The sequence below is a fragment of the Octopus sinensis genome, linkage group LG1 (assembly GCF_006345805.1).
Source record: "Octopus sinensis linkage group LG1, ASM634580v1, whole genome shotgun sequence".
NCBI lineage: Eukaryota > Metazoa > Mollusca > Cephalopoda > Octopoda > Octopodidae > Octopus > Octopus sinensis.
The window spans coordinates 153763106-153774796 of NC_042997.1; positions in this window are offsets into that span (position 1 = coordinate 153763106).

Consider the following 11691-nt stretch of genomic DNA (forward strand, 5'->3'; position numbering starts at 1 on the left):
CTAATTGCTGTAATAAAAACTAATATTCTAGAAATTTTAAGAATGTCATGCTAAATTTTGTGGCCGCCAATCTTCATGTCAATGAGTTGATCTAATTTTAATATAAATGCTTTCAAGCTTAAAATACTGGTTTATTTTAAAGACAGATTTGTAGAGGAAGGGAATAATAATGCCGTGAGAGAAAACAAAAATAAAATTGATCTCACTGTGCAGCACCTTGGGAAAGTGTCTTCTAACATAAACTCAGTGTATGTATATGGCTTATTTGTGTGAAAACCAATAAACCAGTTTCGTCTTTGGATTTGGTTTGCAAGATTCTTTATATGAGTTCGTGTGTTGAAGCATACTCTGTTGTGTCTGGGGAGAGCCATTTTCTTTTTGTGCCTTATAATGTAACACACTCACCAGTAAAATTTCCACTTATTTCTTATTTTTATTTTCCTAAAATTTTCATTCCATCTTGCAATAGTCAAGACTATTGAAAAGCTTGCAAGATGCAACAAAAATTTTAGGAAAATAAAAATAAGAAATAAGTGGAAATTTTACCGGTGAGTGTGTTACATTATAAGGCACAAAAAGAAAATGACTCTCCCCAGACACAATAAACCAGTGTTCAGACAAATACCTTGTGCAATATATTTCACATAAGTTGCAGGCACCTACCCACCATAACAATTGATATTCTAAAACCAAGGTTCCACATAAAGAGCATTGGTGCTGGTGCCACGTAAAATGCACTGATGCTGGTGCCACATAAAAAGTGCTAGTGCCATGTAAAAAGCATGTGCTGGTGCTATGTCAGAAGCACCCAGTACCTTCTGTAAAGTGGTTGGCTTTAGGAAGGGCATCCAGCTGTAGAAAACAAGTCAAAACAATATGGAACCTGGTGTGGACTCTGGCCTTGCCAACTCCTGTCAAGCCATCCAACCCAGGAAAATATGTTTGAAGATGATTATGAGGGTACAAAGAAATTCCCGTCAGTCTTGCAGTCAGAAAGGCTGTGAACCAGTGATTAATCTGTGGTAACCAAAATGACATTATTGGTTCACAAAATGCATAATATAGAAAAACAACTAATAAATATATAGGTGCAGGTGTTGCTATGTGGTAAAAAGCTTACTTCACAACCACATGGCTCCAGGTTCAGTCCCAATTTGTAGCACCTTGGGCAAGTCTCCTTTATATTTTTCATTGTATAAATATGTCTAATGTGTTGAAGATCCATTTTTCCCCAGTGTTTTCATTTTCAGGATGTTCCCTCTCAAGCCTAGCATTAGTCTAGGGTTGACCAAAGCCTTGTGAGTGGATTAGGTTGAAGGAAACTGAAAGAAGTTTATCATATATATGTGTGTTTATCTTTGTATTTGCCCCCCTCCACTTTACAACTGATGTTGGTGTGTATTTACATCCCCATAGCTTAGTGGTTCAGCTAATGAGACTAATAGAATAAGCACCAGGCTTTAAAAAAAGAAGTACTGGGGTCAATTCATTTAACTAAAAGAGAAAAACTCCTTAACCTTTTAACATTTAAACTGGTCCAATATTTTATCTGTTTTATGTTCAAACTGGCCAGACCTGGTCACTCACACTCACCCTACAATGTCATTTGAAAACTATACAACCATATTGAAATTTGGAAGCTATAAAATAAAGTATAATTAATTCAAAACATGAATAAATAAGCATTACATTTGACAGAATAATCTGAATACTAAAAGGTTAAGTTGGTGCTCCAGTATGGCCACAGTCTAATGACTGAAACAAAAGATAGAAGACAAATATATCATGCCTATAATTTACACTATCAGTGTAAATTATGGCACGTGAAAAAACATTTGAGCAAGGTCGTTGCCAGTGCCGCTGGACTGGCTCCTGTGCAGGTGGCACATAAAAAGCACCATTTGAGCGTGGCCGCTGCCAGTACCGCCTGACTGGCCCTCATGCCACTGGCACGTAAAAGCACCCACTACACTCTCGGAGTGGTTGGTGTTAGGAAGGGCATCCAGCTGTAGAAACTCTGCCAGATCAGATTGGAGTCTGCTGCAGCCCTCTGGTTCACCAGACCTCAGTCAAATCGTCCAACCCATGCTAGCATAGAAAGCAGACGTTAGACGATGATGATGAGTGTGTGTGTGTGTATGTGTATGCTGGTGGCATGTAAAAAGCACCATTCGAGTGTGGCCAATGTTAGTGCCGCCTGACTGGCACCTGTGCCAGTGGCATATAAAAAGCACCGGCTACACTCTCAGAGTGGTTGGCATTAGGAAGGGCATCCAGCTGTAGAAACCTTGCCAAATCATACTGGAGCCTGGTGCAACCTCCCGGCTTGCCAGTCTTCAGTCAAACTGTCCAACCTATGCCAGCATGGAAAGCAGATGTTAGATGATGATGATGATGATTTTCTTGGAAGTGTAAGTAAATATTCATTAATGTATTTTATTACTGAAGATTGATATGATAATCAGCTTTTTTTTAATCAAATTTCAAGGACAGAGAAAATTATTCAAATATTTCAGTTTCACCCACTTTGTTGTCCTTTGAATGTTCCTTGTTGTAAACTTCCTTGTTACCAGATAGAATTAAATATGAGGGTGTGCTGAAAAGGTAATAGGCTGACTATGAAAGAGTTACGCTAGAGCTGTGAAATCTTGCATGCATTAATTTCGGCTCTTCTTAATAACTGTTTTGTTTCTTTCCAGGTAAACTGAAAGTCTTCTTTGAACAGACATATCTGACTGTTCGAAGAAGACTTTCAAAAGTAACTAATTGCAACTTCTCTTGAAAATGGACAAAATTTGACATAATGGTGTTATCAAGTACCTGTAGTAAAAGGGTCTAACCCCCAAAGACATTCATGCTGACATGGTTGCTACATTAGGGGCTGATACTTTAGCTTTATCAACAGTGCAAGAGTGGGCAGCTGAATTTAGGAGGGGAAGGGGATCCAAGGTCTGGATGTCCTGCAACCATCACCACCAAGGAAAACATTGTGTTCACCACATGGTGATGGATGACAGGTGGTTGACTATAAATTAAATAGCCAATGCTATTAGCATATCCCATGAGAGAGTCGAGAATATTCTACATAATGAACTTGTTATGATGAAGGTTTCTGATTGGTGGGTGATTACAACATGGGAAAATTTGACATTGTATGAAGCAGGCCCAGCTGGTTTTCTTGAATATTTCCTAAGCCAGGATGAGTGTTGGGTTAAGCCAGAGACAATCCATGCAGTGGAAACACTCCTTCTCACCTGCTCCAAAAAGGCCAAGGTCATTACATTTGCAATGGGCTACACTGTCAATGAAGAGTACTATGCCAACTTGCTAAGGCAGTTATGGAAAGCTATCAAGACCAAACACCCAGGAAAACTGGTGAAAGGGGTCTTTTTTCATCAGGACAATGGTCCAGCACTAAAGTCCTTGGTTTTAATGGCTGCTGTGCATGACTGTGGCGTTGAACTGGTTGATCACCCTCCGTATTCTTCTGATTTGGCTACATTTGACTATCATGTGTCCCAACATGAAAAAATACTTGGCTGGGAACCAGTATCACAGTAATCTGCTGTTGACTACTTTTTGACCAACAGGATGAAAACGCTCTTACCAATTTGATCCAAGCACTGTATCACCAATGGAAGAAGATTGTGGAATGTAAGGGGGACTATGTTGAAAAATAAGTCACATTCCATAAGAGTATCTTGGTTGGTCTATGAATCTTTCAGCCGAACCTCATATTTTGTCTAACAGCACGATACTCTATTAATAATGAAAGACATAATAAAACTTAACCAGTTGAATACTATGGTTGGTTAACATGAAAAATTTTTGGAATGTTTTGTACAATGCTAGATGTGATCAGATTTTAAATTTTAACAAGTGATATATTCAGTTTCAAATATTTACACATTAATATACTATTGTTTATGGTTAACCTATATAAATAAATTTTCAAAAACTTTCCAACAAACTACAAGTGGTATTAAAAATACTTCTGACACCTAATAATATTTGTTGGTTGTCTATTTCTAAATTAGAATAATTTATATTTTGATACAATTCTATTAGGGATATATACTAAATTGACAATACAGTAACTGTGTTGAAGCTCATGGTAATCTAATGCTAAGCTTGAGAGGGAACATCCTGAAAATGAAAACACTGGGGAAAAATGGATCTTCAACACATTAGACATATTTATACAATGAAAAATATAAAGTGTCATCTATAAAGTAAAAATAGCAGACAAATTTCCCCAAAATCATACATAATTTTTTTAAAAGAGAGGACACAGTGGACATCTATTAGGGCTATCTAGGATTGTACATTGTTGAAATGTCATTGACCTGGTCCTCACCAGGGGCCAAACAATAACTTGCAGATAAATTTCTAAAGTAATGAGTGAGGATATGTTTTATTACTTGCAAAGTCTCTCCTAATAAAAGCATGAACTTGCATGGAGAGGGATGTTCCTTTTACTTACTCAAGTAAACTGGAATAAGCAGTGTTAGTTACCTTGCTATATACAGAATGTAATGACATCTGGTCCAGCACATTGTGAGTGAGAAGACTCCACCAACCCCAAACTTCTTTTTCTCTCTCTCTCTCTCATACAATCAGTCATCCAGACAAAAAAATGTATTTATTATTAATGCCATTCCAACCTTGAACTATTTTCTGCTTTAGTTCCATTTTTAATTTACCTAATTTATGACTCACTTCTGTTTAAAAACTGCCTCCATTGATGTAGACAAAGGAGTCATTTTTTTAAACAGAAGTGAATCATAAATTACATAAATTAAAAATAGAACTAAAGCATAAAAATATTTTTGCCCACAATGCATTGGTTTCAAATTATTTCTCAAGGCCAGTAATTTCGGGGGAGAGTATAAGTTGATCATATTGACCTGTGTTTAACAGGTACTTATCTTATCAATCCCAAAAGGATGAAAAGATGAAAGGCTTGATTCATCAAGACAAGGGAAATCATAATCATGGTTACTGCCAATGACATGTGAATGGCACCCATAAAATCATAATTGTGACCATTGCTGGTATAGTGTGATCTTCGAATGTCAGGCCTCACAGAGGCGATGACAAGTGACCAAGACCTTTCGCAATCTGTTATGCTTGAGAAGACTTATCAAGCCAAGTGAAATCATAATTGTGGTTATTGCCAGTGTTGTGTGAATGGAACCCGTGGAATCGTAGTCATGGTCATTACCAGGAGCATAATTTTCGGATGCTAGGTCTCACGGAGGCAATAACAAGTGACTAAGACCTTTGGGGATATATACAGTGCTTAAGAAGACACAACAAGCCAAGTGAAATTGTGGCTGTGGCTGTTGCTGGTGTCATGTAAATGGTAACTGTGCTGGTGGCACATAAAAAGCACCCATTACACTCTCAGAATGGTTGCCATTAGGAAGGGCATCAAGCCAAATCAGACCTGGTGCAGCTCTCCGGCTTACCAGTTCCAGTCAAACTGTCTAACCCATGCCAGCATGGAAAGCAGACATTAAATGATGATGACGATGAATGTAAAGACAGATGAAATGCCACTAAGCATTTTGCCCAGTGTGCTAACAATTCTGCCGGCTCACTTACATATGATCTTACAATGCTTGGCAGGTGGCTTGATATGATCTTATATTTTGGCAGGTGGCTTGATATGATCTTATATTTTGGCAGGTGGCTTGATATGATCTTATATTTCTGAAACATGTTCAGAGCTGCCACCACACTTATCAACGATCAGACTCACTTCCTCATTGCGTTATCTCAATTCAATTTGTCATCATTTTGAATTGAGTTACCTCCCTTACACAAGGCCAAGAATTTTGATAAGGAGGTTCCAGTAGTAGACAGGTTCAAGTATTCCCCCTTGTACCTAAATCAGAAACAATAATTAAAGGAAAAGCAAGGTTCTTGACTTATTATTTAGGCCGAAAGCTTTTGATATTATTTTTATGTTCTCTTCCAAATGTTGGACAAGACCTATTAAGGAAGTATTCTACTAACACTCTCGGTGTCATTTTTATTTTTTGGTTAAGGAGTGAGAAATTAGTACACTAAGTACATTAGCATCCACTTAACTGTACTCACCAAAAGTACAACACTAAGTTTCCTCTTATCTTGTAATCAGCTGTGCTGACAAATTTTACCATTCAGACATGGTATTAAAGTTTTACATATGAAAAATCCCCCACAAGGAATAAATACTTTTGCTTGCTATTTTTTATTTCATTATTCATACCTTCCTGAATGGGATGTTTGTTTTTACAGTGTTTTACTGGAATACTTTCTACTTTTAAATATTCTAGTTCAGCTTGAATAGAACTGTTTTGTTAGAGAGTTATCAATGACAACCATGGCTATAAGTTAATAAAGGTGCCTCTACATCGTCACTTGACCTATAAAGAAATAATAGTAAAATCTCTCTCAAACTACATGCTATTGTCTAAAAAGCAAAAACTATGTTAACCCTTTAGCATTCAAACTGACCATACCAGGCCCAAATATTCTACTCTTTTTATGTTTAAAATGGCCAGGTCTGAAGACACCTCTGGAAGTGGGTGGGAGGCTGCCATGTCAAAACGGTAGAGGAGTAGGGGCCGAAACCGGACATGGTTCCTCCTGATGATTGTCTTGAGCTAACTGGATCCTATAAAGGAGCTGTTGTGGTAGCAGACCATGAAATATGGTTGAAATTCCTTCTTATACCTTCCTTACAATATGATTCTAAAAACAAACAATCACATCATCAAAATCTCAGAGCCACAAGATATTGCAGGGTTAATTCACACACATGTGCTGCTAAAACTAGCACAGGTTCAAGGATACTAACTGTCCATCACCTGACTAACCTAACACAAAAAGACCAAATAAGTTTTTTTTTAGTTTGCTGGATCTGGAGGAAGAGGCAGTATTCATGTCTTTTGCTGGCCATCTGGAACCAGTGAGATTGATTCCTTTTATGTTCCACTTAAATTGCCTATCCTTAACTTCATATAATGTAAGGTCAATTATTTCATGCTACTTTTAAAACACCTGCTATTACTTCTGTCTTGGACACATTAACCACCTTTTTAAATGTTTTGAACTTATTCTTCCGCCTTCTTTATTTCTTCAATAGATTTTGTAATAAGAACATGATTGTTAGTTTATAAGCACTCCCAGCACTTTATCATCATCATCGTTTAGCGTCCGTTTTCCATGCTAGCATGGGTTGGACTACACAGTGTTTCCATGCCGGGAATCGAACCCGGGCCGCCTGGGTGAAAGCCAGGAATCCTGATAGGAAGAGTAAAGAGTTGAGAAAAGAACTGTAGGGGATACCACTACTCACCCACCTACTATTATATGCACTGCATTCTACACCCAGTACACTCATTCTGATGCTGCTTTTATCATTCCTAATGTTATTTTCATTCCAAAAATAGTATTCTTATTGTCCACATGTAGCCTAATAACAGACTTCTCCAAAACAAATGCCAAATAGAGCTATTTGCTCTCAGAATGGTTATAACACAGATGTTTGTGTTTTATGAAAACTTATATTTGGAAACACAAGAGCTGTACAGAAGAAGAAGAACCATTAGTATAGTTGATTGGTTTGCTTGAAATCATAGCCAAACTTGCATCCAAGTACAACCTATCATTTAAAAAAACACATTGCATTTGCTTGTGACTTAATCAGGTCCTTCATGAATTGTGGAGAAGAAATATGGCCCATAGCTAGTTGCTGTGAGAAGCAGCACATTAGGATAGCACGTTATTGTCAGACCCAGTCTGAATACTAGTATAAAAGTATAATTGACTGAATGCACAGGAATGCCAGGTGGTGATGTTAAACTAGGTGACAGATTAGATTACTACCGACACATAAAAAGCACCATCTGAACGTGGCCGATGCCAGCGCCGCCTCAACTGGCTTCTGTGCCGGTGGCACACAAAAAGCACCATCCGAATGGGGCCGATGCCAGCGCCGCCTTGGCTGGCCTCCGTGTCGGTGGCACGTTAAAAGCACCAACCGTTCGTGGCTGATGCCAGACTTCCCTGGCACCTGTGCCGGTGGCACGTAAAAAGCACCCACTACACTCGCGGAGTGGTTGGCGTTAGGAAGGGCATCCAGCTGTAGAAACACTGCCAGATCAGACCGGAGCCTGGTGCAGCCCCTGGCTTCCCAGACCCCGGTCAAACCGTCCAACCCATGCTAGCGTGGAAAACGGACGTTAAACGATGATGATGATATATGTGGGAACATGTGGATTAGTGGCTAGGATATTAGACTCATGATCATAAAACTGTGATTTCAATTCCTGGACCTGGTAATACATTGTGTTCTTGAGCAGAATACTTCCTTTTACATTGCTGCAGTTCATTCAGCTGGCAAAACTGGGCAATCCTGCATTGACTAGCATCTCATCCAGTGGGGAATATGTGCTATGGAAACCAGGAAACTGACCCTATTTGTCTACATGATTCAAGAAGTAACTCTAGATAATCCATGTCTCAACACTTTAGCATTCAGATCATTTTATCAAATGTAATGTTTATTTATTCACATTGTTTTGAATAATCATGCATTATCTTGTAGCTTTGAGATTTCATCGATGTAATTATTTTTAGAATGACATTGTAGGGTAGGTGCAAGAGGTTGGATCTAGCCAATTTGAACATAAAAGTAGTAAGATAATTGGGTTGGATATGGCCAGTTTATTTGCTAGAGAGTTAATAAAAGGGGAGATGATCATGACTGGAACAATTCTGCCAGTTCACTTGCTCATGAAGTGAGAAAAAGCACAGTATCAGTTCATTCAATTTTAACAGAGGATTTGTGCATTTATAGAGTGTCAATGAAATTTGTCCCCGAGGTGCTGGCGGAACAGCAGAAACAACATCAGCATGGAAATTGCTCAGGACATGCTGAACCATGACCCAGAGTAGTTGTGAGTAGTTACTTTTGGTCACATGGGTTTATGATCTCTGCTAAATGTGTTCAGTCATCTAGTGTGTAAACGAAAATCTGATGAGTGCACACTACATGTCTGTACTGTAGGCATAACAGCCAGAAACTTTTGTTTCATGTCTTCTATGAAAACAAGTCTGGCCATGAGAAAACATTACTTTCTTCAGAATAAGTGAGGGTTGGCAGCTGGAAGGGCATTTGGCTGTAGAAAATCTATATTAACAATTCCATTTGTTCCAAGAAATTTTTGGGGAGAGGGGTAGGGCAGTTGATTACATCGACCGCAGCACACAACTGGTACTTAATTTATTGACCCCAAAAGAATGAAAAGCAAAGTTGGTCTCAGCAAAATTTGAACTCAGAACGTAAAGACGGATGAAATACCGCTAAGCATGCTAACGTTTCTGCCAGCTCGCTGTCTTTAAACATAGGTAAAATAGACATAGAAATGATGATAATTTTTAATGGGTTTGAAAGGCTATAATACTGAACTAAATTATTTGACATTGCATATGCAAGTAAATAGAAGTCCTACCTCTTCATTGCTATTGCGCCTATTAACTCTTACTGAACATCAGCCCACCACCCTGTTATATATTTTATAGTTGGCGTTAGGAAGGGCATCCAGCTGTAGAAACACTGCCAGATCAGACTGGGCCTGGTGCAGTCTTCTGGCTTCCCAGACCCCAGTTGAACCATCCAACCCATGCTAGCATGGAAAACGGGCGTTAAATGATGCTGATGATGATTGCTCCGGCCCTCCTATAAGGAGCAGCCATGTAGCTCTCCTACAGCAACAAACATGTTCTATGCTGGCCCCTTCTCACATACCTTGACTGTTTATCTCCTAGTATAAAGGCATCTATCTCTACCACTCACTTGAAAGGGAGTTTTGTGAGCCACTTGGCAATCCCTCTAGTGCTGGGAGCATGAAAAAAGCACTCAGTACATTCTGTAAAGTAGTTGACATTAGGTAGGGCATCCAGCTATAGAAACCATGCTAAAGGAGACACTAGGCATGATGCAGTCCTCGGATCTATCAGATCCTCTCACACTGCCCACCTCATGCCAACATGAAAAATGGACATTAGATGTTGATGATGATGATTTGCAAGAAAGGAACAGGGCTAATCTCTTCAAGAATATACAATTCTTATATTCTGTTGAGATTTTATTTATTTATTTATTTATTTATTTATATACAGAATTTTAAACATTAACATGCTGGTTATTTTGGGGTTTAGGAAAAATGGCTATCATCTTTCTTGTAGATAATCAGTAGGCCTCTAACATTAATTAATGATGACAAAATAATTCTACGTTTGATTAATGAAGCCAATATCAATATACTTTTACTGGTTTCACTCATTTGACTGCAGCTATGCTGGACTATCACCTTCAACACTTTTAGCAAAATCTATGTATTGAAAGGCTGTTACAGATTTTACATAAAGGAACACAACTTAACATACTGGTTAGCATAAACTCAGCCATAAGCTTAGTAAAAGAGCCTGTATGTGGTCACTCCAGCTAGAAATAGCAACCAAATTAGTCTCAAATCACATGGTATTAGCTTAAATAATAAAAGGACATATTTAATAATTTATTCTTCAATAATCCCCACCAAAAATGCAGGATGGCCATGGCTGAAACAAAATTAATTACAATTCTGTTTGATCAAAACTAAACAGCAACAACAGAAGTACACACAAATATGGACTTGATTATACATATATAATAATAACAAACTTATTGTACACAGTGTTCAGGTGCACTACAACTCATTAGGAAAAGTAACCAAAACTGCAAAACAAGGGTGGGAGGCATCAGGTGTACTGCTGGGTAATTTCAGGAAGCATGGAAGTTTTGAAGGATGTAATATCTAGACAGATATCTGATGCAGGTATTTTATTCTATGCTTCAGCAATTCTGAGGGTGAAAAAATGTTTCCAAAATTCATGTGTAGTTTCCATCAGCATTAGTTAATTTGAGGCTTCAGGAGAAGAAACTTGTTCAAGAACCATGTGGCTGCAAAGTAAATCTCTTTACCACACAACCACATAGCCATACTTGCATCTAAAATAGAAGAATGAGTTTCTGTAATAACTTTAGTGATTTCCATTGCTAACCATTAGTAGATGAGATAAAAAGAGAAACACAGGAACATACAAATATATATATATCATCATCATCATCATTTAATATCCATTGTGCATGCTGGCATAGGATGGATGGTTTGACCAGGGCTGGTAAGCTGAGGGGTTGCACCAAACTCCAGTCTGATTTGGCATGGTTTCTACAGCTGGATGCCCTTCCTAACACCAACCACTCTGAAAGTGTAATGGGTGCTTTTATGTGCCACAACAATGATTTCACTTGGTTTGATGGGTTTTCTTCTCCAGATTGGCATATTGCCAAGGGTCTCGGTCATTTGTCATAAGGTGCTTTATATGTGTCACTGGTATGGGTGCTATTTACGCAACACTGGTACCTTTTACATGCCACCAGCATGGGCACTAGTTACATGACACCAGCATGGGCACTAGTTACATGACACCAGCATTAGCCATGACTACAATTTCATTTTGGCTTGACAGGTCTTCATAAGCATGGCATATTGCCAAAGGTCTCGGTCACTGGTCATTGCCTCCATGAGGCCCAACGCTTGAAGATTACGCTTATATACATACATACATATATCACCGTGATCACCATGACCA